The sequence below is a fragment of the Mauremys reevesii genome, linkage group 2 (assembly GCF_016161935.1).
Source record: "Mauremys reevesii isolate NIE-2019 linkage group 2, ASM1616193v1, whole genome shotgun sequence".
Taxonomy (NCBI): domain Eukaryota; kingdom Metazoa; phylum Chordata; order Testudines; family Geoemydidae; genus Mauremys; species Mauremys reevesii.
Window position 1 is genome coordinate 222,489,033 of NC_052624.1, and position 27,378 is coordinate 222,516,410.

Below are 27,378 nucleotides of genomic sequence, written 5' to 3' on the forward strand. Positions count from 1 at the left end.
GCGGGTGGGAAAGGAAGACTGTATTGCCATTACCATGCTATAGACACTGTAGAGAGCCAGGATCTGCCTACCTTATGACGACTACTGCCAAAGAGATGAACCATGGAATAAGGTACTACACAATGTGAGTAAGGGTGGGAGAATTTGGGCCTCTGCGATTAGAGAGAGGGCTTCATTCCCCAGAGTGGTCTGTTCAGTACCATGAAGAAATATGAAATTAACTCAAAATACACCTTTATGATAATATTTTGTAAATTATAGCATGTACAAGTGGATTCAGAGGATTCATTCAGCTCCCTGATTAAAATGTTAGCTTTTTATTATATGTTTAGCCAGGTAGTGCGTGGGAAGATATAGCTTTTTGCTATTTTGAATGCAACCTTCATTTTCACTGACAGGTTGAACTCTGAATCAAAATGCAAATCACTGCAGGCACGGATACCTATAGAGCAAAGGTGCTGCTTTGCTATGTATACAACTAAAAAACGTACGAGATATGGACTCCCTGAAGAGCTCCCCTTAAAACAGTAAATTAAAAATAATGGACATGTGGGATTGAAGCCTTTTTGAAGGGTTGCATGAAATCCTGTATCATTTCAGAAGCACTAAGTTTTCCCTGGGAGCATAGCAAAAGGTTGCTAGGTTCCAGAGAATATAAAGAAAATGGAGACGATGTTCATTTTTCATTCTCGGTAAAATATTGATGGAGCATCACTGTCAAAATCTATTTGGCAAACTGCACTGTGTACCTTGAAAAACTACATTATATATTTCTGGACACAGAGAACATCATCTTTCAAGATGCTTCAAACCAATAGGTGTAGCAAAACAAGAATATTGAATTTTTGTTTATTACAATACATTTGGTAATAAAATAGTTAGTGTTACATTTAGACAGTTTTACTGACTGGAATAAATACTCATGAAGGTCAATGTTTTTCCACGCTCTTCTTTAGGTGTTCTCTGACCTGCTGCTTCCACTCTTCTCCATTTTAATGTCATATTGTGTCAACACAGTAGCAAACTGTTAAGATATTCAAATGAGTTTTCTACCCTGAGAAATTATGGGATCAAGTAGTCAAACCTCCAGGATAAGGCTAAAATAAGAAACATTTTCATTTTAAAAGAATGATTTATTTGAATAAGTAGTCATGCAAAGGCACATATTATTGGATTACAGCTATATCAGATACAAGATGGGCAGCTGACACAGACAGGAAATTCATTCCTCAGGGAGAGAGGAAGCAGAAACAGCTGGAATGTCTCCTGTGGCTTCAGAGATGCTCAAGATACTGGCAACAGCATATGCATCCCCAAGCAGCATTGCTGGCATATACGGAGAGCTTCACAGATCATTTGAAAAGGTTGGTGTCATCAATGCATTTTGCCAGTGTAGACACTTGTGGCTGGTCCTGTATGGGTGTGCCAGATGGGGGAGAAAGCTATGCTACTTCATATTTTTCAACAAACAGTTTCTCTCATTTCTAAAAATTACACAGCATATTCAATATTATAGTTTTCTATGGTATTTATTTGCTATTATGTCTAACATAGATATTATTAAATAACGAGTCACAATTCACTACTCACTGTTAGCATGCAACTGAAAAATGGAAATTATACTGGGCAAAGCACAATATCTTCTCCCCCATCTCGCACACCCACATAGGACCAGCCATAATTGAGCCCTTATATGATTGTCAAAATATATTCCATCTTTAGCTCTGATCAAAACTGGACACTAGAATACAAATACACTCTGATCAAAACTCAGAACTAGAGGTGATCCAATTATTTATTCTGAGTAATGTACTGAACAATGTTAGTCACTTTTTCTGACTTCCAATCAAAAACAACTGAGTCAATTGGATTCCTGCACCTAACTCAGTTAGGTGCCTTTGAAAATCCCTCTTTTTAACTGTTCACTGTTCATTATTCATGGTGTGTAACTGGTCAGTAAAGTTACATGGCATTTTTACTGATCCCCAGCTGGAAGACTAAAGCTTTATAAACAAAAGAAGATGAATACACCTCTACCTCGATATAACGCTGTCCTCAGGAGCCAAAAAATCTTACTGCGTTATAGATGAAACCGCATTCTATAGAACTTGCTTTGATCCACCAGAGTGCGCAGCCCTGCCTCCCCAGAGCGCTGCTTTACTGCGTTATATCCGAATTTGTGTTATATCGGGTTGCGTTATATTGAGGTAGAGGTGTACCTCTCTTTGCATATAGGTATTTGTATGAAAAACAAACACTCTTCAAACATTTTTGAACAAAAACTCATTGGTGTGGGTGTGTTCATGAACAGTGAATAAAAAGGGGGTATGAACATGGTCAAAGTGAACAGATGTTCGGAACTTGCACAAATGTTCGCAAATTCTGTTCAGCAGTATTCTTCTATCTCTGATTGAAACATGTCGGTATTTTTCTTGCAACTATGGTCTGCAGTTGTGTGGCTTAGTAAAATAAAGACAGATGGCAATGGATTAACTCTAACACTTCATTAATTGCAGTACAGCCATTACATACTTTTCTAATGAACTCACTATGTCTTTGCCTAGCACAATTTCTTTTTCTCATTCACATGACACCACTTAGTGAGTAGTGACCTAATAAGAAATCATGACTAATTAATTAAGAATGTCAGACATACACCATAACACATTAGCAAACGATATTATTGAATACGTTGTATTATTTTTATGACTGGGAGAACTTTTTCAATGAAAAATAGGAAGTAGCGCAGCAGCACCCAAACTCCAGATTCCTCATCAGGATTTGCTAATACAGACCCCTGTACGGGTGCCAGGAGATCATGGTACAAGGTCCAAAAGCAGAATCCAAACATAAATCCTGAATAGAACCAAACTAGATGTTTTCAGCAGAGTTAGGTGGGATACGGTTTTCCCCTTGTGCAAAAGTTTTTGAGATTTTGACATTTTGTCCAGTCCTGAAAGAAAAAGTCAAAACCTTGAAATTTTCACCAACCAATAATCTGGAAAAAATAGATTGGTCTAAATATTTTATTGGCATTTTAATCTTTATTTATTTATTTATTTTTAGCCAAAGTCTGCCATTTCAAAACAAAGTCATTATGAACCAGAAAATGAAAATTTTTGTTTAGAAAATGTCCACATGGGTTGTTAAGCCCCTAGGGCTTTTTGAAAATCCCACTACACCCCGTCTGCGAAGCTCATTGAAATTCAATAGAATTTAGGCTAAATGCCTAAAGGCCAGATTTTTAAATAGTAAATTCCGTCCACAGTTGATGTGATTTTGGTTCCTAAGTGCCTAAATGACTTTTGAAAATGAGATTTAAGCTCCTGAATCAGTTAAATGTTGTAACACTGAGCATAGCAACACTTGAATACCCTTACAAATCTGGGCCTTAGTCACTTTGGAAAATGTAGTTTAAGGTCCTAACCCACTAAGACTCTTTTGAAATTTTTACCCCAAATCTGAAACTCAAACTTGGAGCTTGTCCTGTAAATACATATGCAAATATGTTTCCTTGTGACAGTTCATGCAGAAGTATTTGTTTACCTAATCCGGGGCCCATTGAACTCAGTGGAGAGATTCCCAACTGACTTCAATAGACTTTGGATAAGGTCAACTTGAAATCTCTTTGATTTCTTTCCTTCTGTTTATAAAAAATTCAGTCATCTAGTCATGGAACAGAAACAACAGCCAGGGATTTAGGTGACAAATCACACGCAACTGATAAGGAAAAATGAAAAGTCAAAGTGAATAGTTCTGAGATAACCCAAAGGCTGAAATGTATTAGCATAAAATGTCCATTGAACAATTCTGAATAACAAACACATTTTAAAAAATAAAGTCCATGTGTGGAAGACTTACAGACAAAGAAAAGGGCTACATTCATCTAATGCATAGACTGCTCAATTCTGAAAGAGAGCAGTTAATATTGGCATTGTTTAAATATTCATTAAAATTATCAGTGTTGACTATTTTTTCTGCTTGAAAAAAACCCAGTATTAATTCATTTTGCCTTGTGAGCATACATCACAGGGATTTTGCAATACAGAAATTCATATTTTAATAGAGTTGGGAGAGCTTGGGAAACGTGCCTGGCAAATAGCTCACTTTTTATAGCAAGAGTAATGAAAAAGGCTTTTGCATCTAAAGAGAGGTTAATTGCAGTAACAGGAGAAATTAAAACTGTGTGCTAAGTGGTGGGGGGAAAATAGAGTACGAGGGACAAAACAGAAACAAAAAAAATAAAAGATTAAATTAGAATAATAAGTAAAAGATAATGTAGGATCAATATTGTAAAATGTTTCTTAATGGTAAGACTTTTTTACAGTGTGAAATAATCTCCTAAGGAAAGTCCAGTTGCTTCAGTCAGTTAAAACATTGGACAAAGCATTGCAGAACATACTCTCAGGAATGACTGTTCATTGGATTTTTAAGTGGAGGAACATCAAAAAAGAGCAGGGGTGGGCATTACCTCTGTATATGGCATTAGTGAGACCAATATTGGAATAATATGACTATTTCTGGTATCTACACTTTCAAAAGGATGTTGAAAAATTGAAAAAGGTTCAGAAAAGAGTGACAAGAAATTATTCAGATCCTGGAAAACATGTCTTTATAGTGAGAGATTTAAGAAGCTCAATCCAATCTATTTAGTTTATTCAAGAGAAGGGTAAGTGATAACTTGATCATGGTCTGTAAGTACAAATATGGAAAAAAGATAGCTGATTGTAGATGACTTTTTAATTTTGCAGAAAAAGATATACCATATATACTCGTTCATTAGCCTGTTCGTTTATAAGCTGACCCCCCAATATGGTTAGGTAAAAATAGCAAAAACTGCATGAACCTTTCATAAGATGACCCTATATTTCAGGGGTTGGCAAACTTTGGCTCCTGGCCCGTTAGGGTAAGCCGCTAGCAGGCCTGGACGTTTTGTTTACCTGGAACATTCACAGGCATGGAGCCCCTCAGCTCCCAGTGGCTGAGGGGCTTCATGCCTGCAGATGGTCCAGGTAAACAAAATGACAATGTATTAGATATTCGATTCAATGATTCCATACAGTTTAAAATAATCAAATTTTGGTGTAGACCCATTTATAAGCCGACCCCCGCTCTTTGATGCGTCACTTTTTTACCAAAAATATTTGGCTTCTGAATGAGTATATACAGTAATTGTTTGGATGCTTCAGCTAGGCAAATTCAAACTAGACATAAGGTGCATATTTTTAACACTGGGGGTAACAACCATTGAAACAACTTACCTAGAGACATAGTAAATTCTCCATCACCTGAAGTCTTTAAATCAAGACTGGATATTTTTCTAAAAGATCTGATGTATCTGAAAATAAGTTATGAGCTTCATGAAGAACTTGTTGAGTGTGGTTTTTTGGCCTGCGTTATATAGGAGGTCATACTAGAGCAGTGGTTCTCAAACTGTGAGTCGGGACCTCAAAGTGGGTTTTAATGGGGTTGTCAGGGCTGGCTTAGACTTGCTGGGGCCCAGGGCCCAAGTTATAGGCCCCCTGCCTGGGTTTGAAGCCCTTCGACTTTGGCCCCCCTGCCCAGGGCAGTGGGGCTCAGGCTTTGACTCCCCCAGGGCGGCAGAGCTTGGACAGGCTCAGGCTTCGGTCCCCCCTCCTGGGGTTGTGTCATAATTTTTGTTGTTAGAAGTGGGTCACAGAGCAATGAAATTTGAGAACCCCTGGACTAGAGGAAAATAATGGTCCATTCTGGCCTTAAAATCTATGATTTGATATATGGATTTGTCTTATCTAATATAGACCTTTCATTTTAGTTACATTCTACAGTTTCCAATAGCACTAACATTTCTTGCAAAACTTGACAAAATCTACTTTTAAATCATTCCCAAGGAAAAGAGCTTATGGGATTTATGGTGGATTATTATTCATGAAATCCTATTATCAAAGTAATATTCCTCACTTTCCACAATAAGTATCTTCCAAAAAAGTCCATGTGACAGGATGTACCTGAAAAAGGAGGCCTTTTGGGGAAAATGTACACAAAGTTTAGGCCTCTGGGAGCTGCCTAGAAAGGCCAGCCAGGAACAGCTGTAGGTGGAACCAATCAGTATTGGTCCTCTGGTAGCTAGAGGGGCTGGAAGCAGGCAAAAGCCAATCAGGGCATAGCAGGCAAAATAAAAAGTGCTGGCTGCTTCTTCCAGGGGCCAGTACTGAGTGAAGTTGGGATGGGGAAGAAGGATCTCCCCCATCTTAACCAAAGAAGCTTGGTCTGGTCAGAGCCTAACTTTGACTATACATTTTTGCTTGAATCAATGAAAGACTATTTTGTTTATTTTGTGGAATATAAAGCCCAGGTGGGCCATCCTGAGCTGAATATCAATTTGACTTCTGTAAGACAAGGAGAAGCTCATGCCATGAGATGCGACAATCCAATTCAGTCAGAGACAAAATGGGATTTATTTTATTTTATTTTATGTTATTCTGTTCTTGTAATTGATTTTCATACTGAAGGTAACTCTATACAAAGCAAACGGATAGGTACTGGTAGTACTGTTTTACTGTGCTGGAGGGATGGGCAACAGTGGTACAGATAAAATAAACATTGACCCAAAATTTAACCCAGCCAATGAACTTGTGTTCATTTTTGAGATTCATAAATTAAGTTAAGTTTTTATTATCATTTTTCATTCTGTATGCCTGATCTTGTATTGGTTTCAATGAACAGGGGTCTCAGAAGTGTAGAAATGGCATTAGAAAGATCACTTTCACAGTCTTTGCAGATTCACGGGAAGCAGGAAATGCTGGAAGTCTCATGGAAATGCCTGGTCTCTAGAGATTCCCTGCCTGGTACAGTTTTGACAAATTTCAGCTAAGTTTGCAAAAATTTGAACATATAGCCAAACCAAACCAGTGGCCCTTTTGAGGTTTGTCTATCACTACTGCGTAGGAAAATGCAGCAGCCATTATGCAAAAATGTTGAAACTTTTCCAACATTTCAAAATGAGAAATTAATGGAAACTGACCCTTTCCTGAAAACAGTTTTAGTTTAGATAAACTGGCATATTCCAATGAAAAAACATTTAATCAAAATATTCCAGATTGGCTCCAATTATAATAGCTTTTGAATTATAATAAAATGAACCCATTAGTGGTCACTTCTTCTAGAGAATATTATTCTCCAATACCAGACAGCCCCATATTTTGTATCATGATAAATAAATGGGTTAAATCCCATCTACACATGCACATTTGCAACTTCAATTGACTTCAACTTCAATATATTTCTCTCTGTCTAGGCAGAATTTAGCCTTGTGAATCTCTCTCTAGATTTCTGTAGCCTTGTGGAGATTTGTCTAAAAGAGGTAGATTAATACAAGGACTGAATGCTGAATGTATGTACAAATTAATTTAGTTTCTATAACAATAAGTTTTTCCTATGTAACATTTGATTAAGATTTTTGATTCATTCCCATTGTCCACTTCAAGGTCAAAAAACAGCTCTCTAATGTCTGTCTTAAACTTATATTTCTTATATTCTATTCTCTTCCTGATAACACTAGGTCACATAAGATGATTATTGAATGGAAAATTAGTGATTTTGATTATGATTATTGATGATGATTAATGGAAAATTTCCTGGTTTCTCATGACTGAATGTTTAGGGACCCATTTATCACTTCACTGAAAGGAGGTCTGGAAGTCCCATCATTAATGCCGAAGCATAATACATTTGTCTGTCATATCAATAAAGCATTTGTCAACCAGAAGGTTGGAGGGTTTTACAGCATTAATTTGCTTGATCTGGGAATAGCATTTACACATCATTTTTATTTATTATGCATAACGAGTGGGGTCCCACAGGGATCGGTTCGGGGTCTGGTTCTGTTCAGTATCTTCATCATGATTTAGATAATGGCATAGAGAGTACACTTATAAAGTTTGTGGATGATACCAAGCTGAGAGGGGTTTCAAGTGCTTTGGAGGATAGGATTAAAATTCAAAATGATCTGGACAAACTGGAGAAATGGTCTGAAGTAAATAGGATGATATTCAATAAAGACAAATGCAAAGTACTCCATTTAGGAAGGAACAATCAGTTGCACACATACAAAATGGGAAATGACTGCCTAGGAAGGAGTACTGCAGAAAGGAATCTGGGGGTCATAGTGGATCACAAGCTAAATATGAGTCAACAGTGTAACACTGTTACAAAAAAAGCAAACATCATTCTGGGATGCTGTAGCCTGGTGGTCCCCTGCTCCTGCCTGGGAGGGCTGCAGAAGTAAAATTAGCCCTGGAGAGGGCTGCAGCTCTAAAAGCTGGGCTGATTGTGGAAGCGACTGCAGCTGGGCCACACCCCAATCAGGCCCAGCTGTCCCCTATAAAAGGCTGTGAGCCAGAGGCCCAGGCAGTCTCTCTCTGTGTTCAGAGGGAGAAGGGCCTGGCTGCAGGGAGCTGGAGACAGGGTACCTGAGTGGAGCAGGGCTGGGGAAAGGTATAGGAGCTGGGGAGCTCCAGCCTGGAAAGCCCCAGGCTGTGGCCTAGCATTGGGCTAATAGGTACTGGGGGTTGCAGAGATCAGCCCACGGGTAGCCAGAGGCAGCAGGTCCAAACCCCTTTGCCTGTGATGAGTGGCTTATACTGCAGTCTGCCCTAGTGAATGGGGGCTATATGGAGACTGGGCAGTAGCCAAGACTGAGGCAAAGTGGGGATAGTGGTGGGGGTTCCCCTGGGAAGGGGAGACCCAGAACTGTGAGAGTACTGCCAGGGGGCAGCACCCAGTTAAAGGGGCACTGGGGTCCAGGGAGGGACACGGGGGCCAGAGGACAGGCAGATCACCAGCCTGCAGAGGGCACTCTGGTGCTGGAATGAGCTAATTCCTGGAAGTCACCAGCAGGAGGCGCCGTAGGGGTGAGTCTGCTCCTCTATAGATGTATTAGCAGGATTATTGTAAGTAAGACAAGAGAAGTAATTCTTCTGCTCTACTCCACGCTGATTAGGCCTCAACTGGAGTATTGTGTCCAGTTCTGGGCACCCCATTTCTGGAAAGATGTGGACAAATTGGAGCAAGTCCAGAGAAGAGCAACAAAAATGATTAAAGGTCTAGAAAACATGACCTATGAGAGAAGATTGGAAAAAATTGAGTTTGTTTAGTCTGCAGAAGAGAAGACTGAGAGGAGACATGTTAACAGTTTTCAAGTACATAAACAGTTGTTACAAGGAGCAGGGAGAAAAATTGTTCTTCTTAACCTCTGAGGACAGGACAAGGAGCAATGGGCTTAAATTGCAACAAGGGCGGTTTAGGTTGGATGTTAGGAAAAACTTCCTAACTGTCAGAGTGGTTAAGCACTAGAATAAATTGCCTAGGGAGGTTGTGGGATCTCCATCATTGGGGATTTTAAGAGCAGGCTGGACACCTCTCAGGGATGATCTAGATAATACTTAGTCCTGCCTTGAGTGCAGGGGACTGGACTAGATGCAGGGCCAGCTCCAGGCACCAGCGAAGGAAGCAGGTGCCTGTGGCAGCCAATAGAAAGGGGCGGCACTCCGTCCGTTGTTGGGGTGGCACGTCCAGGTTGGCGGCAGCACTTTGGCGGCAGCTTGATTGGCCCGCTTCAGTCTTTGGCAGCAATTCAGTGGTGGGCCCTTCACTCCCTGTCTTCCACTTCGGTGGCAGCTCAATCGGGTTGTTGGGGTTTTTTTTGCCGCTTGGGGTGGCATTCCTTGTATTCTTCTCCTGCTGCACATTTAAGGGGCAGATGCAAGTTAAAATAATGATGAGGCTTGGGAAAATCATCAGTGAAGCTGTAATGCACAGGCCAAGGTCACACTTTTTATATAAAACGAATAACAATAATTCATAATCATTGATTTCTTACTAGAGGGGAGAATCTCAGCCTGATTTTTACTAGATGGAGCATGAGCTATCTTATAAGTAAATATTTCTTATTCGTTGCTCTTATTGCATTATAGTATTATTATTACAGTATATGAGGGAATGCTGATTCTGGAAACGTGCCTTAAATGGAGGTGAGATGTTGCAAAATTTAATAGACCATGTTTAACCCCTAACTCCTCTGGAAGAACATACTGAAAAATACAGGTTTCAGAGTAGCAGCCGTGTTAGTCTATATTCGCAAAAAGAACAGGAGTACTTGTGGCACCTTAGAGACTAACAAATTTATTTGAGCATAAGCTTTCATGGGCTACAGCCCACTTCATCAGATGCATAGAATGGAATATATAGTAAAATATATATATATATATATACACACATACAGAGAACATGAAAAGGTGGAAGTAGCCATACCAACAGTAAGAGGCTAATTAATTAAGAGGAGAAAAAAAATGTTTGTAGTGATAATCAAGATGGCCCATTTTAGTCAGTTGACAAGAAGGTGTGAGGATACTTAACATGGGGAAATAGATTCAATATGTGTAATGACCCAGCCATTCCCCATCTCTGTTCAAACCCAAGTTAATGGTATCTAGTTTGCATATCAATTCAAGCTCAACAGTTTCTCTTTGGAGTCTGTTTTTGAAGCTTTGCTGTTGCAAAATTGCCACCTTTAAGTCTGTTTCTGAGTGACCAGAGAGGACGAAGTGTTCTCCTACTGGTTTTTGAATGTTATGATTCCTGATGTCAGATTTGGGTCAATTTATTCTTTTGTATAGAGACTGAGTTTGGCCAATGTACATGGCAGAGGGGTATTGCTGGCACATGATGGCATATATCACATTGGTAGATATGCAGGTGAATGAGCCCCTGATGGAGTGGCTAATGTGATTAAGTCCTATGACGGTGTCATTTGAATAAATATGTGGACAGAGTTGACATCAGGCTTTGTTGCAAGGATAGGTTCTTGTGTTAGTGTTTTTGTTGTGTGGCGTGTGGTTGCTGGTGAGTATTTGCTTCAGGTTGGGGGGCTGTCTGTAAGCGAGGACAGGTCTGTCTCCCAAGATCTGTGAGAGTGAGGGATCATCTTTCAGGATAGGTTGTAGATCCTTGATGTGCTGGAGAGGTTTTAGTTGGGGGCTGAAGGTGATGGCTAGTGGTGTTCTGTTATTTCTTTGTTGGGCCTGTCCTGTAGTAGGTGACTTCTGGATATTCTTCTGGCTCTGTCAATCTGTTTTTTCACTTCAGCAAATGGGTATTGTAGTTTTAAGAATGCTTGATGGAGATCTTGTAGGTGTTCGTCTCTGTCTGATGGATTGGAGCAAATGTGGTTGTATCTTAGAGCTTGGCTGTAGACAATGGATCATGTGGTGTGTCCTGGATGAAAGCTGGAGGCATACAGGTAAGTATAGCAGTCAGTAGGTTTCCGGAATAGGGTGATGTTTATGTGACTATCACTTATTAGCACAGTAGTGTCCAGGAAATGAACCACTTGTGTGGATTGTGAGGTTGATGGTGGGATGGAAATTGTTGAAATAATGGTGGAATTCCTCAAGGGCTTCTTTTCCATGGGTCCAGATGATGAAGATGTCATCAATGTAGTGCAAGTAGAGTAGGGGCATTAGGGGTCGAGAGCTAAGGAAGCATTGTTCTAAGTCAGCCATAAAAATGTTGGCATACTGTAGGGCCCTGTGGGTACCCATAGCAGTGCCGCTGACTTGAAGGTATATATTGTCCCCAAATGTGAAATAGTTGTGAGTGAGGACAAAGTCACAAAGTTCAGCCACCAGGTTTGCCATGATATTATCGGGGATACTGTTCCTGATAGCTTGTAGTCCATCTTTGTGTGGAATGTTGAGTCTATTTCCCCATGTTAAGTATCCTCACATTTTCTTGTCAACTGTCTAAAATGGGCCATATTGATTATCACTACAATTTTTTTTCTCCTGCTGATAATACCTCATCTTAATTAATTAGCCTCTTACAGTTGGCATGGCTACTTCCACCTTTTCATGTTCTCTGTATGTGTATGTATATATATATATTTTACTGTATGTTCCATTTTGTGCATCTGATGAAGTGGGCTGTAGCCCACAAAAGCTTATGCTCAAATAAATTTCTTAGTCTCTAAGGTGCCACAAGTACTCCTGTTTTAGAAAAATACAGTGGATGAGGTAATATCTTCACATCTGGAAGAAGAGCCCTGTGTATCTTGAAAACTTGTCTCTTCTGCCAACTGAAGGTGGTCCAGTAAAAGATATTACCTCACCCACCTTGTCTCTATTATCCTGGGACCAACACAGCTACAACAACACAACAAATATACTAGAAAAATAAAATGCTCAGTTCTTCTGCTTGCTTTATTTATTTTGGGCTTCTTCTGTAATCGAGATAATTTAAAAGTTTCCGGTAGGATTAAACAGAGATTAGATTATACCAGTGGTCCTGACTGTAACTTCAGTTTCACATACACAACCCAACTGGCTTCAGTGAGGTTTTGCAAATGTAACAAATTTTGGTCTTGTCCCAGTAATAAAAATTAAATAGAGATTAAACTAGAAAATGTTGCATGTTCTGTTATGTAATCTAATTTTCTGGTCCTTGTTGCTGCTTTATGTATCTTTGTGTGATCTAAAACCACAGAACTTTTGCTCAAATGTGCCCACTGAGGCTACCCTCTGTAAATTCTTAAATAGGAAAAAGATAAAGTCCATTAATTCACACTAAATTACAACAAATTTCCTATGGAATTACATATTATATTAACATAAATACCAAAAAGACTATCTCTCATTTAAAATGTTTATTGTAATGGGTATCAGAAGAGATGATAATGCATTGAAACATAGTAAACTTTCATTTTGAGAGATTACGTTTTGAGTTGGATGTTAATGTACATCATCATTATGAGAGAAACATTTTAGATCAATTTCTGCCCTGCTGAGATACAGGTTTAAGAGTCATCAGAAGAACTTTAATATTTAAATTCATGTCTAGTTCTGTTCTTCCGATATTAGGCCAATATTAAAGCCAACAAGATACATTATTTTAAATTTTGCGATACAGTGGTGTTAACTAAAGCTCATTCCCCATATATAAGCTTAAAAATTAACCTAGAAGGTTCTTTAATAATTAAAATGTGCAGTCTTCAGACTTCTTGATACAAGTGCCCACACTAATCTTATAACCTCTAAATTGCTTCTTATATTAGTTTTCTTTAGGGACCAAAAAGAAACAAGTGGGAATGGTGTATAGAATCTCATACAAGATTGTATGATTACTTGGAATTTGTCCTCGAAGAGTCACATGTTTAAACAGAACTGATTTTAGCATTAAGCTTAAACATCTTTCCAGTCAGCTAATCCATTTTTTAGACTTTCAAATTGTGGTCATTTGTCCTCAATTAAGATAATAATCTGCATCAATTCCAAGAAAAGTTGATTTAAGACTATGATTATCTTCTATTATTTTAAGTGTCCAGTTCAACAGAATACATATTAAAAGATAGCAAGACTGACTATCCTCATTTAATGCAATATTAGACCATTGTAACTCCACTGGGTATGTTGCACCATATTTACTCCAGTTTAGTGTATTTTTAGTACAGTTAAAATGACATAAAACTGGAACACAGTAGTGAATCAGAATAAGGTCCATCGATTTTGGGGGATTACTCCAGACTTGCATCCAATTTAAATTAGATTAGAATCAGGCCTATTTAATTACTACATATGACTGTCTCAGGTAATGGCTTCCTAGCCCACTCCCTGCTGTCAAGAGCTACCTCAGAAAACCTGAACAAAAGCAGGGAGTCAAAATTAAAGTTATGCTATCCAAAGATAGAGGGTGATTTTTTTTTTTAAATGAGAGCAGTGTTCTTGGTCCTGCAGGGCTGGCTGAAAAGACTGGAGTGAAGAGTGAGTGAGGAGTTGGTTACCACGGTAACAAGACTAATATAGGCTTCTTTGCTTGAAGAAATTAAATCCCTCCAAACTATTAGGAATTCCTCTATAGTGGGAACAGAAGCAGAAATGGCAAAAGGGAGGTCAGGTATGAATGCATTGTGTGTCCAGGGCTGTCAGATGTAGACAGAAATAGTGAAGATTTTGGAAGATAATGTGACTGAGTTAGAAAGCTGTAGCAGAAGTCTAGGAAAAGAGGGAAGACCTAGAGAAGAGAATTTGCCTCATCAGCCCCTGGATTATGGATCTGAAAGAAGATGCTGAGGAAGAAGGGAGTAATTAAGGCCTTTATTAATCAAGATATATAAGCATATGAAGTCAGTTGATGACACTCATACATGTAAAAGCAGCAAAGAATCCCGTGGCACCTTATAGACTAACAAACGTCAGTTAGTCTATAAGGTGCCACAGGATTCTTTTTCTTCTTTTACAGATCCAGACTAACACGGCTACCCCTCTGATACTTCATACATGTAAAGTAAAGCACATGCTTAAGTACCTTGCTGAATCAAGTTTGCAGAAAATTAGGGCAGCAGATTTTTAAAGCTAGAATCTGACAGAGAACCACAAGTAGTATGGCCTCACAGAATATCATTTTCTGTCTATAACAGTAACCGCCCCACATCTCTTATCTTTAGGAATTTAAGATACCCAAAGATGTTTCAAGATACAGTGATGAGCATCATAGAAAGGCCTAAAAGTAAAATAAAATTCAGATAAAGAAACACATACTCATGCCTCCCTAAGTGATTTGGACAGAAAATTATCACAACAGACCCAGAGAAAGGTACAGCTCAAGATATTCAAAAATAAGAACCTAAAGTTAGGTTCCTAAATCCATATTTGGGTTTCTGTGTAAGTGGTCTGACTTTCAAAAGTACTGAGCACCCTTCAGGGAAAGGGGACTTAAAGTTAAGCATGTAAACAAGTGTTTTGTTGACCCAGACAGGGGCGGCCAGTTTGTATAATTTTTGGTGGTGCCCAGAAGGAATCCAAGTGTCCCCCCCCACCAAAAAAGAGTAAGTGTTTAACAGTTTCCCTATATTTCACAATGTGGGGGGATGAGGGCTCTGGTGTGGGGATGAGGGGTTTGGAGTGTGGGAGGGAGCTCAGGGCTAGGGCAGAGGGTTGAGGTGCAGGGTTGAGGGCTGCTGGGTGGGGCCAGGGATGAGGGGGTTCAGGGTGCAGGAGGGGGCTCAGGGCTGGGGCAGGGTTGGGGTGTGGGGGGATGAGGGCTCAGGCTGGGGATGAGGGAGTTTAGGGTGTACTAGGGGCTCAGGGCTAGGGCAGAGGGTTGAGGTGCAGGGGTGAGGGCTGCTGGGTGGGGCCAGGGATGAGGGGTTCATGGTGCAGGAGGGGACTCAGGGCTGGGACAGAGGGTTGGGGTGCAGGGAGGTGAGGGCTCTGGCTGGAGGAGCAGGCTCTGGAGTGGGGCAGAGCTGGGGATGAGAAGTTTGGTACAGGCAGGCTGCCCTGGGGCTGAGGCCAAAGAGGAGGACTCCACAGTCCCCCGCCCCAGGCCTCTCCCTGCCAGCAGCAGTGAGCCCCAGGGAGGGACCCCCCCTTTCCCACCTGGCAGCACACTCACCTGGCACCATCACTGCATGTGCTCCTAGGGGCTGGGCACCTCTTAGGTCCAGGAAGCCCCCTTGTCTCCCCTGTGGTGGGTGCTGGGGGAGGGGAGGACTGCCATCATGTGTGCGCCTCCTCCCCTCCTCAGGCGGCACCAGCACTGGCACTGCTCCCTTTTGTAGCTGGCAGCAGCTGGCAAGGGATCGCAGCGTGGAGTGGTACGGCATCTGCCCGCTGTCCAGGGCACTGGCAGGGATGCTCCAGGGGAGGTGCACAGGGGCAGCAGGCAGGGCCAGGGGACTATCCAGGGGAGGTGTGCAGTGCAGCAGGTGGGTCCAGGGGAGAGTCCCGGCCCCAAACATTGGTGGAGCCGGCCCCCTGTGCCCTGAATTTGCTGGAGCACGGGCACCACAGCCCATATAACTCCCCACCCCTGGAATCAGAGCCTGCACCTTGAAGGACTGACCCTTTGATGTTCAAATATTAGATTCTAATATAGCTGTCCTAATGAGAAATTTCATTATTTCAGGATTATTTGTTGAGCAATATTTAAATCCAGTTATGGGCTCCCTGAGAAGTTCTAAGCTTAAACTTAATGGTGCAATGTCCTGTTTGGCACAAGTTTCTTTTCCTTTTCTGTAACACAGAACAGCCTCTGAGAAATTATTGGGTCATAGTCAAAACTGGTTTGACTGAGAATTCATACACACAATGCCTCTTTATCTGTTCTCTTTAATACTGATCAATAGAAATGATCCCTGGAATGTAAACCTAGGCTTGAAAGCTACAGCTGATGCTTTAGAAAGCGTAAATAAATTGCAATCCCGAGAAATTCAAAGATGAACAAACTGGTGTATGGAAAACCTATATATACCTACATATATAATAAGTAGCAGAAAATGCCTGGAAGAGTGAAACTGGATAGATGCAGATACCCCAAAAGTGGAAATTCTTGGAGAGGATGATTGTGTGGCTAACATCCAAGATTATGAGTCAGGCTAGTTGTGTTCTATCATGGCTCTGCCATGAACTTTTTGTGTAACTATGAGCAAGTCACTGAACATCCCTGAGCCTTGGTTTCCCCATCTGTGAAACTGGGAAGGTGATACTTTGTCATAATGAAGTTGTGAGGCTTAATTCATTAATGTCTGAGATCCTTAGATGGAAGGTGTTATAGAAATTATGTTTTGCTCTTTTACGTTTAAGGAAAAGTTTTTCTCTTTTGTAAATCTAAACTGCATTAAATATAGGTAATTTTATTCTCATAATTTTCCAGCTGCTGCTCCTCTGCAGTTAGATATTTTATGGATATTTTCATTTTTATGATATATATATAATTTCTTGTTTCTCTCCTTGATTCTCTGCATTCGGTCTTTTTGAATCATCTGTGCAAAGGGACACTGGTAATTAGATTTTACATTATTTGCACTATTATTAATGCTATAATAACTTATGTTACGTACCTTGAAAAGAACTTAGCTCATTTTTATGATACAAGTACTTTATTTATATTGTATGCTTTTATATTTATTTATGCACTTATCTTTATTGCTGTGGAAGTATGCATTTCTTACTGTAAGTAAACAAATTATCAACTTAAAAATGTGATGTTACACGAATGTTTTAGTCTATTCTAAATGAACTAGGCAGAGTATGTTTTTTCCAGATATGTTGAAATATTTAGGTGTGAATATAAGGAGACTCTACCGGTAAGAAATTTTTGTATTGTGCAGAACCTCCATAAAAGCCAGTAGACTAATGTCTTAGTTGTGGTGGTGGGTGGGGAAACAAGCTCTATTATATTTGGCATCTTGCAAAATGTAAATTTCTTTAAATGATTTCTTTTGTGTCCTGAAAGCAAAACAAATTTAATAAACTAATAAACTTGTTTAAGGCCCCGATCCAGCAAACCAATTAATTATATGCTTTACTTTAACACAAGCAGTCATGTTAATCGTGGGACTACTTGTGCTTGTGGATAAACGTGCTTAAACGCTTTACTGGATCAGGGCCTTAAAGTTGACTAAATTTGCTGCAACAGGGGGAGTTAAAAGCTCCATGATGGTGCATTGGTTTTGCTGTGGACACCGCAGCATAGATAATATCATGTATGTAGTTTTAGAGGCATCATATTAAAGCAGTAGAGAAGGGGAATAATAATATAGTTTGTTAGTTCTGTAGCACACACAGCTGAATAATTAAAATTATGTTTGATTAATAGCCTCCCTTTCCTGGCTCACTTATGCAGATTCTAAACATAACAAAACTCAGAGACATGGCTCTGTCCATTTTGCTAATTATTATTCTTAGCTAAATAGCTCGATGTTTATTATCAGGCATCAATCACTGTAGTATCTAGGCTGAAGCATGTATGTAGCATCATAACTTTTCATGGTTCATTATAGAGATTAAAAAGAATTTGCAACCTCAGTTAGACAGACACAAAGGAAAGAGATGTGATTTAAAGCAAATAAAAACAATGAGTTGTATTGTATCCAAAGCACACAATACAAATGTAGATAGTTTTAAGCAGAAACTGAATTGAGGCAAGAGAGGAGGAATAGTTTGATAGAGCATAGAAGACAGTAGCATAAAACAAGGCAAAAGAAGAGGGTATTGAGATGGGATTTAAAGAAAGGGAGTGAGAGTGCTTGTGTACATTTGAAGACAAACTGAGAGACAAGGTGGGGAGAGCGTGTGAGGGGAGAGGTGGGAGATTAAAGCTGAGCAGGGCCAGCGTTTCCACTAGGCGACCCTAGGCAGTTGCCTAGGGCGGCAGGATTTGCAGGGTCGGCATTTTGCCGCCCTCGGCAGAAATTCGGCAGTGGAGGGGGTCCTTCCACTCTGCATCTTTGGCGGAAATTTGGCGGCGGGTCCTTCACTCACTCCGGGACCCGCCACCGAAGTGCCCCGAAGACGTGGAGTGGAAGGACACCCGCCGCTGAATGCTCAGGAGGAGCGCTGCCGCCTAGTGTGGCAAAAACCGTGGAGCCACTCCTGAAGCTGAGAAGCAGCCAGGCGCAGAGCGGTGCAGAGTCTTAAACTGCAGTGTAGATATTCAGGCTCGGGATTCAACCCGAGCTCTCCTCCCTCCCACCTCAAACAGTCTTAGAGCCAAAACTCAAGCCCAAGCCTGAACATCTACTCTGCAATTAAATAGCCCCTTAGCCTGAGCCCGAGTCAGCTTCCATGGGCCAGCCGCAGGTTTTTAACTGCAGAGTAGACGTACCCAGTGAGGTCAGCTGTTGTGAAAATAGAAGGATAAAAGGAGAGGGCCAAAAACAGCCCTCTGAAAGGAAGAGGGAGGAAGAAGAGGGTACACCAAGGGAATGCTGAAGAAGCAGTAAGCAAGCTTGGACAAAACCTGGAAAGGACAGTCTCAGAAGCTGAAGGAAGTGAGGATCTTGATGGGAAGTGAATGATCAGCTGTGTCAATTAACAGGTCAGAGATGAAGGAAGAAAAGGCAAGCTTAAACTGGTGGAACCCAGTGAGGTTACAGGTCTCCAGACGTGAAAGTAAGACGGTACACTGTACCGGGGCGGATCAGCTTCCCCTGGCAGCAATTTAAAGGGCCTGGGGCTCCCAGCAGCGGCTGGTGCTCTGGGCCCTTAAATTGCTGCCGGAGCCCTGGGGAAGCGGTGGTGGGGCTTGGGCAGTGATTTAAAGGATCTGGGGCTGCAGCAGCTACCGCCCTGGGCCCTTTAAATCATCCCTGGAGCCCTGGGGTAGCGGCAGCGGGGCTCCAGCAGCTATTTAAAGGATCCGGGGCTTCAGCAGCCACTACCACACCGGACCCTTTAAATCATCCCCAGAGCCTGCTGGAGCCCTGGGGTCGCATGGTGGGGCTCTGGCGGTGATTTAAAGGGCCAGGGGCTCGGCCACCGCTACAGCCCTGGAGCCTTTAACTTGCCATTGGAACATCGCCGCTGCTACCCCAGAGCTCTGGGGACAATATAAAGGGCCCAGGGTGGTAGCGGCAGCCAGAGCCCCAGGCCCTTTAAATCACCGCCCAAGCCCCCAGCTGCCAGTGCTACCCTGGGGCTCTGGCAGTGCGGTTTGGGTGGCTATTTAAAGGGCTCAGGGCTCCCACTGCTGCTACTCTCTGGGGCCCTTTAAATTGCCACCTGAGCCCTGCTGCTGGAGCCCTGGGGTAGCGGTGGCGGGGCTCTGGCAGTGATTTAAAAGGCCAGGGGTTCCCGGCTGCCACTACTGTAGCAGAGCCCCAGGCCCTTTAAAGCTCCACCAGAGGCTGGAGTCCACTCCGATGGTGATTTAAAGTTCCCGGAGCTCCCAGCTGCTGCTACCACAGCCCCAGCAGCCCCGGGCCCTTTAAACCCTGATTTAAAGCACTGGGTATTTAAAGGCCAAGCCTCTTCTGGTTGGCCCCACCCCCTCTTAAGGACTCCAGAGTACCGGTATGTCCTTTAAGTTACTTTCACCCCTGCAGGTCTCTCTCCTGAGGTGCTCCCATAATGAGACCATGAGTGGAAATAAAAGACTTTGATTCTGGCCAAGATTCTGATCAGCTCACCCCTGAGCCCACCAGCTACCCATGATCAAGCCCTGACAGACTGTTCAGATCACCCGCAAACTTCCCCTTGACAGATGATGGAAGGGGCAGGTCCAGCTCCAAATGGCTGAAGTGCTGGCCCTGCACAAAGAACTGGCTTAGCTACAGAGGCATTCCATGCAACTCATATCTGAAGTACAAACCCTCTGAGAGCAACTTGCACAGTCACAAAGAGAGGCAGCTGCCTTATGAGTTTGGGCACAGCACATCCCTTCTGATGAGGGCCCCACAGTGCTTCTCCAGGAGCAATTTGATTGGGACCACCACAAACAGAGTTTTCCTAAACCACTATCACCTGCTCTTCCTGCTATGTCCTCAAACTTACCCCATGAATCATGCAAAGGAGAGGGCTGGTGCTTAGCCTGCTTACAGAAGAACAAAACAGTCTGGAACTACAGCCTTCCCTCTGTTAGAACAAAACAGTCTGGAACTCTTGAATCGTGGTGACTTCCTGCAAGAATTCTCACCCCTCTTTGACCCACACCAGGTTCACTCAGCAGAAATTATCCTCTGGAAGCTTAAACAAAGTCAAGGATCAGCCACATCATATGCTGCCCATTTCCAACAGATGCTGGCTGATGTCAAGTGGAACGAGGCGGCTCAACTGCAGCAGTTCCGATGGGATCTCAGCAAAGAGGTAAAAGATGAGCTACTTAGGGCTAGTCTACACTTACCAGCCAGGTCGACGCGGTGAGTTCGACTTCTCGGAGTTCGAACTATCGCGTCTAATCTGGACGCGATAGTTCGAACTCCGGAAGCGCCGGGGTCGACTCCGGTACTCCACCACTGCAAAAGGCGGTGGCGGAGTCGACCTTGGAGCCACGGACTTCGATTCTGCGGCATCTGGACGGGTGAGTAGTTCGAACTAGGGTACTTCGAATTCAGCTACGCTATTCACGTAGCTGAACTTGCGTACCCTAGTTCAACCCCCGCTCTTAGTGTAGACCTGCCCTTAGTGTAGAGAACCTTGCCCAACTCACTTTTATTGACTTCATCCTTTGTATTGACACCTACCTGTGGGGGGAGGAGGAGGAGGAGAGAAAAGGAGGCCCAACATCGCCATGCCCACCCACTGTGACTAGGCCTGTGGAACCAAACTCTGAATCAGTGCAGGTGAACCGGGATCACAAACATCTGACCCCAGAAGAAAAGGATGTCATCTACTATGGAATGTCAGGACACTCACTTGCCTCCTGTACATCCAGACCAAAATCGAGAAACAGCCCAGGGCCAGTAGTGGGTACTGCTGGGCATCAACAGGTCACCAAGCCCTAAGCTAGTTTCCCCACCTTTGAAAAGTACTCAACCAAAACCCTTCAGGGCCTCCCCACACTTTCAGATATCACCGCAATTACATGTCCTAGGGGCATCAAGGTTGATATCCCCTCAGGCAGCCATGATCGACTCCTGACTGCCAACAATTTTATAAATGCAAACATGGCCTAGACCCTAAAAATTCCTCTTCAGCCTAAACCTTCACAAGACTTGGTAGAAACAATCAGTGAGCCACCCCATCACTCAGTTCAGTAATTCAGGAAAATGTTCTCTTCAAGGCCAGAGTGGAAGACCACCATGAGTTATTACACTTTAATGTGATGCCCGCTCTACACATCCCACTATTACTTGGTATGCTGTGGTGGGTGCAGTATGACCCACAAATCTACTGAAGGAGGAAGTGTGTCCACTTTTCTTCCAATTATTGACAAAAAGTCTGTCTGCAACCCCCATGTGAGACAATCTCTGTTCCTCAGGAAGGGACATTACCACCTGAGGGGACACCCAGGGCAGTAGGGGCTGGCCAGAAAGACAGCACCTTGAGCCCAGAACTCCATCTCTCGGAGAAATACCAGGAGTATACTGAAGTTTTTGAGGAAAAAATGCAGACATCCTGCCCCCACACTGGGATTCTCACATAGACTTGCCCTGGGTGAATGTCCTGTTTGGCTGATTATATACCATGTCCGAACCAGAACTGGAAGCACTATATCCAAGAAAATCTTGAGGAGGGCTTCATCTTTTAATCTACTTCCAGCAGATCACTGTTCCTTTGCATGGACTGTTGAGCCCTAAATCAAGTCACAATCTGCAGCTGGCATCTTCGGCCTCTTATTCCAGAATTACTAGTTCCAGAAGTGCAAATGGCCAAGAACTTCACAAAGCTAGACCTTCAGGGAGAGAGCTTACAACTTAGCGCATATAAGAGCCAGGGAATGGGTACCAAACTTCCTTTTGTACTCAGTAAGGGTGCTTTGAATACCTAATAATGTCATTCGGCCTCATCAGTGCCCCGGTAACTTTCCAATACTTTGTGAATGATGTGGTCAGCGATGTATTGGATCAACATGACATCATTTATCTCGACGATATCCTAGTATTTTCAGAGAACCAAGAACAACACTGTTGTCATATCAGATAGATCCCCCAAATGATAGTAGCAATCCGTGACTGGGCAGATCCATGGAATCCCTGTGAATTACAATGCTTCCTGGCTTCCTGGCCTTTGCCAATTTTTACTGGTGGGTTATCACCAACTTCTCAGGAAAAATCACTCCACTGACTTTGCTCCTACTTAAGACCATCAGGTTCATATGGTCACCTGAAGCCCAGCATGCCTTCACCCAGCTCAAATCTGCCTTCACGATGGCTGCCATCCTGATCATGAGCCATTTTGCACATTCATAGAGGAGGCTGACACATCCAACATGACCCTGGGGATGGAACTCTCACAGAAGCTCAGACCCAGCAAAGTCTTGCACCCCTGGGCATTTTACTCCTGCAAGTTTTGCCCTAGTGGAAGGAAACTATGAAATCCTAGATAAGGAGCTACTCACAATTAAAAGTGTGTTTGTTTGAGGAGGGGCACTACCATCTTGAGGGGACTTGGCACCCTGTACAGGTCTTCATAAGACCATAAGAACCTTAAGCATCTCTGCAAAGCCAAGTATTAAACCAAAGGCAGCTACGGTGAGCCCTGTTTTTCTCTTGGTCAAGTTCACATCATCTACTGACCTGGTCCCAAAATGGGAAAGCTGACATCTTATCGTGAAAAGGAGAGTGCTCTTAGGAGGGCAAGAAACCAACCGCCAAGCCACCATTCCTCCTCAAACCCAGTAATTTCCTCAGTGCGGCAGTTCATCAAGGTCTGATCTCCCTTATTCAGTACACCTCAAAAGAGGATCCTGTCACCCAGGAGCCACTTCCTGAGCACTCAGGGACATGGATGCACTGCTCCAAACTCAATGGAGTAACATATTTCAATGGGTGCATGTACGTCCATCCATGAGGAGCCCTCATGTCAAGGTACTACATCTTCGTCATGACACCCAACTGACAGGACATTTTGATCATCAAAAGACTTCCCACACAGCCACTTCCTTTTGTTTTTTTTCCCGGCCCTGCACAAGGGCTGAAATTCAAGCCTATGTAGATTTCTGCAAGCTTTGTGCCCATTCCAAGACACCTCAAACCAAGCCCTTTGGTATCCCTAGAAACAATCGCAGAGCCCTGGACAGTGATCTCACTAGACTTCATCATGGAACTCCCCGACTCTAACGGTCACACTGTCATCTTGACAGTCATGGACTGTCTGACAAAAATTGCTCACTTCTTCCCCTCCAGCCACCTACCTTCCACTGAGGTTACCAGCCAACTCTTGATAAGACATGTTGTTTGTCTTCATATGCTCCCAGGTCACATTGTCTCAGATCGAAGCCCCCAATTCACCTTGCACTTCTGGCACAAAATCCTGCGACTATTGGACATCAGCACCTCTACCTCCACCGCTTACCACCCCCCAAACTGCTTCCTCATCTTCACCAGGGGCCTAAGAAGGGTTGCCTCTGAGCCCCTGGCCTGACCCAACCCTAATCAGGATGGCCCATTTCCAACAGTGGACAAGAAGGTGTGAGTAACAGTATGCTAATTTTTCCCCTACTATTACTCACACCTTCTTGTCAACTATTGGAAATGGGCCATCCTGATTATCACTACAAAAGTTTTTTTTCCTCCTGTTAATAGCCCACCTTAATTGATTAGTCTCATTAGAGTTGATATGGCAACACCCATTTTTTTCATGTTCTGTGTGTGTGTGTGTGTGTGTATAGCTTCCTACTGTATTTTCCACTGCATGAATCCAATGAAGTGAGTTTTAGCCCATGAAAGCTTATGCCCAAATAAATTTGTTAGTCTCTAAAGTGCCACAAGTACTCCTCGTTCTTTTTGCTGATACAGACTAACACAGTTACTACTCTGAAAATTGCTTTTCCTAATCACTGCTCAGAGAAATGGCAGCTGAAACACTTATTCATTCTTTCATTCCTGTGTATCATTTAGGTAACACAGTGATAGGCTGTCTGGTTAAGCTGGCAGTATGGCCCCTTTGTGCTGCTGGAGAGGTACAAGGGGGAGTAGCAAATCCCAAGGCTTTTCAAAAATAAACCATTAGGATTGGGCGGGCTTTCTAGTAGCAAAAGGAGGTACTGCTTTGTAGTACTTCGCATGTACCATGGAAAAGGTAGTAGGGTCTAAATTCATTGAAGAGAATTGAAACCAGCAAATGCAGGAAGCCCTATGGAAGTCAGCATATTTAGCTCATAGGATAAGAGAGAAGTCCTTCATGTTACATTTTACCAGTACCCTCTGAAAGTGGTGATGTCATGAAGAAGCACTGACAGAATCTGGAAGGAGCTTTATCTACTCTCTTCTCTGTCAGAGGAAAGGTCAGTCTGATGGGGGATCTTTAGGAAAGAGGAAAGATACCAAAGAGGAAGCAGAGGGATAGATTCTCAGTAGGCCAAGAGATCTCAGACGTTATCTGGGAGAAAAAAGTTTACGTCCACACTGTGATCCTTACTCATTGCTTCTCAGATCAAAATGTTGGTGCTCTGCACCTTATAGAATCTCTTCTTGGAATTAAGCATAAATGTGTCAATCATTGTTCATGCCATCCTGTAGGCAGAGGGCTTTATTTCTGATTAACTGTATTCCTTACAGGAAACCCAGTGAGCAGAGCTCTAAAGATTGTGGTTTTTGTTTGGTTGTTTTTTTTAAAGAAAATAAAAGCTCACATTATATTGGAAGTTACATAAAAGCTATATTATATTAACCATCAATGTAGTAAAATATATAATTTTTGGATCACTTAGGTCAAATGAGATGGATTTATTATCAAGAAAAACTTTTAACACTAAACTTAGACCTACAAATTAAATGAAACTTCCTCTTTGCTGTGTATACTGTATTTCAAGCATTTACAGATTTAGTAGCTTTTTAAAAATTATATACTTTAACTCAGGTGGAGACAGTTCCCATCAGTCTTCATTAATCAGCTAATCAGTGGCATATACTATATAAAATGCGTAAGATTTAATATTAAAAATATGGCTTACTTAAAGTCAGCAAATCTTCTTATGCAGCAAAATAGTACAAAATACTTTGAAGTTAAAAAACACTCCAAATGACAAGATTACCATATGGCTGGAATGTTGTGGGAATACTCAGAGGGAATTGATTATTTCATATAAAGTTTTATGGTGCCTAGAAGGATAACTGTTTATACTAAAAGCTCTCTTATGAACAGTTCCAATTTCTACCATAGAGTCAGGACAGTGATGCAGAGCAAAGGAGTTCTTACCTTAGAGGGACTGTGACAGAAACATTCTATATTACCAGCAAAAACACACTTGACGTTTCATGTGTTCTATGTTTATTACAAAATAGGTGGATAAAGAAATAACTAAAAAAAACAACGCTTATTTTATCAAAGTAAGACTGTTTTCTTCCCACCAGGTTACTCATAAAATGGAACAACCTAACATTTTGTTCCATTATAAGTATCTAAGGGTGGCTAGTTCCCCAGCAAGAGGCACTTTCCATAACAAAATGTACTTTTTCTATTTGCATTATTCTTGTTAACTTGCTTACACTATTACCTGCTTGAATCACTCCTGAACCGAGAAACTTCCCTTATGTTAGTTTTCAGAGCTGCTTTGGAGTCAGATTGGAGCATATGTATTCCCCATGTTTGACTGTCCAGACACAAAATGTGATGTGGAAAATATTATGGCTATCTCTGAGTGTTATTGTGAGGAGGAGGAAGAGGGAACACAGGGACCTCCTTCTCCCTCACCCCACAGAACATCCTTGCAGAAGGCAACCATAATGGAGCTGCTTATGCTCCATAATGTCCTGCCCTGTTATTCCTAGTGGGGCATGTTTGGATTGGTTAGGGGTGTGGTCAGGGTTTCAATCCATTAACTACTGGCTATCACTGGAAAAGTTATGAGTGTGATAAATGTATTTTCAGAGACGGCGTCCCCAAATCCCTCTGCAATGCATTCATTCTCTATCAGTAGAAAATACACCAACCAAAACATCGCTGTCGTTCAGTCATAATTTAATGTACACTATTTGAAAAAATATATGTATAAGAACCTATTTAGAACTGATTTAAAAATGAACCCAGGATTCAACATTTGGACCCAGATCAGGTTCCACACTTCTCTCAAGTTGAGGGATGTGTAAATCTAGGGTTTGGTTTAGCCCTTTGTAGAGTAAGGGCACAGCTGTAACATTCAGATACAGATCAGGCCTTGTGCAAAGTTTGCATCTGTAGTTTTGGTTTGAGCCCCTCACTAATCAGAACAAATATTGTTGCCAGCCCTCATGATTTAATTGGGAGTCTCACTATATTTGGTGTTTTCCTTAAAGCACCAGCTCCTGAAATCAAATAATTACATGAGAATCTCAGCTTTCATTTAGAAAGAAAAGTAGCCCCGATGGCTGCAGAGAAAAGCTTAAACAATACTTGAGTATAGCGTAAAGGCTCAAAAACCAGAAGACAAATAAAAAGAATCCAAACATTATTATTTTTTAAAATCTCATATTAAAATCAATCTAATAGTTTTGGGGGGCCTGAGTCATGTTTTTTTATTAAATCCAATGCCATCTATACTGATATGGGTATGACTAAATTTTGTTCACTTCTAATGGGCTGGAAACATGGAAAATATTGAAATAACTTGTGTAGCTGACAGAGGTGGCTCTAGGATTTGCGCCACCCCAAGCAGGGCGGCACGCCGCGGGGGGCGCTCTGGCAGTCGCCGGTCCCGCGGCTCCGGTGGACCTCCTGCAGACGTGCCTGCGGATGCTCCACTGGAGCCGCGGGACCAGCGGACCCTCCGCAGGCATGCCTGCGTGAGGTCCACCGCAGCTGCTTGCCGCCCTCCCGCGGGACGGAGTCTGGAGCCGGCCCTGGTAGCTGATATTTTCTTGCTTACACAGGATGATATCTGAGGGAGAAAATGCAGCTACCAGCCTTGATGTTCTGTATTGATGGAAATGGATGAAATGTCTATAACACAAGGAATACCAGTGAGGAGAATACAAAGGTCCTAAAA

At 42.2% G+C, this 27,378-nt stretch overlaps 1 long non-coding RNA gene across 1 annotated transcript; it reads left to right on the forward strand.

Moving 5' to 3' along the window:
- On the forward strand, positions 1 to 27,361 carry LOC120398873. The gene is made up of 3 exons (XR_005594761.1): positions 1 to 112; positions 1,234 to 1,364; positions 27,263 to 27,361. It is a non-coding gene; the product is annotated as an uncharacterized LOC120398873 (long non-coding RNA).
- The last annotated feature ends 17 nt before the right edge of the window (positions 27,362 to 27,378 follow it).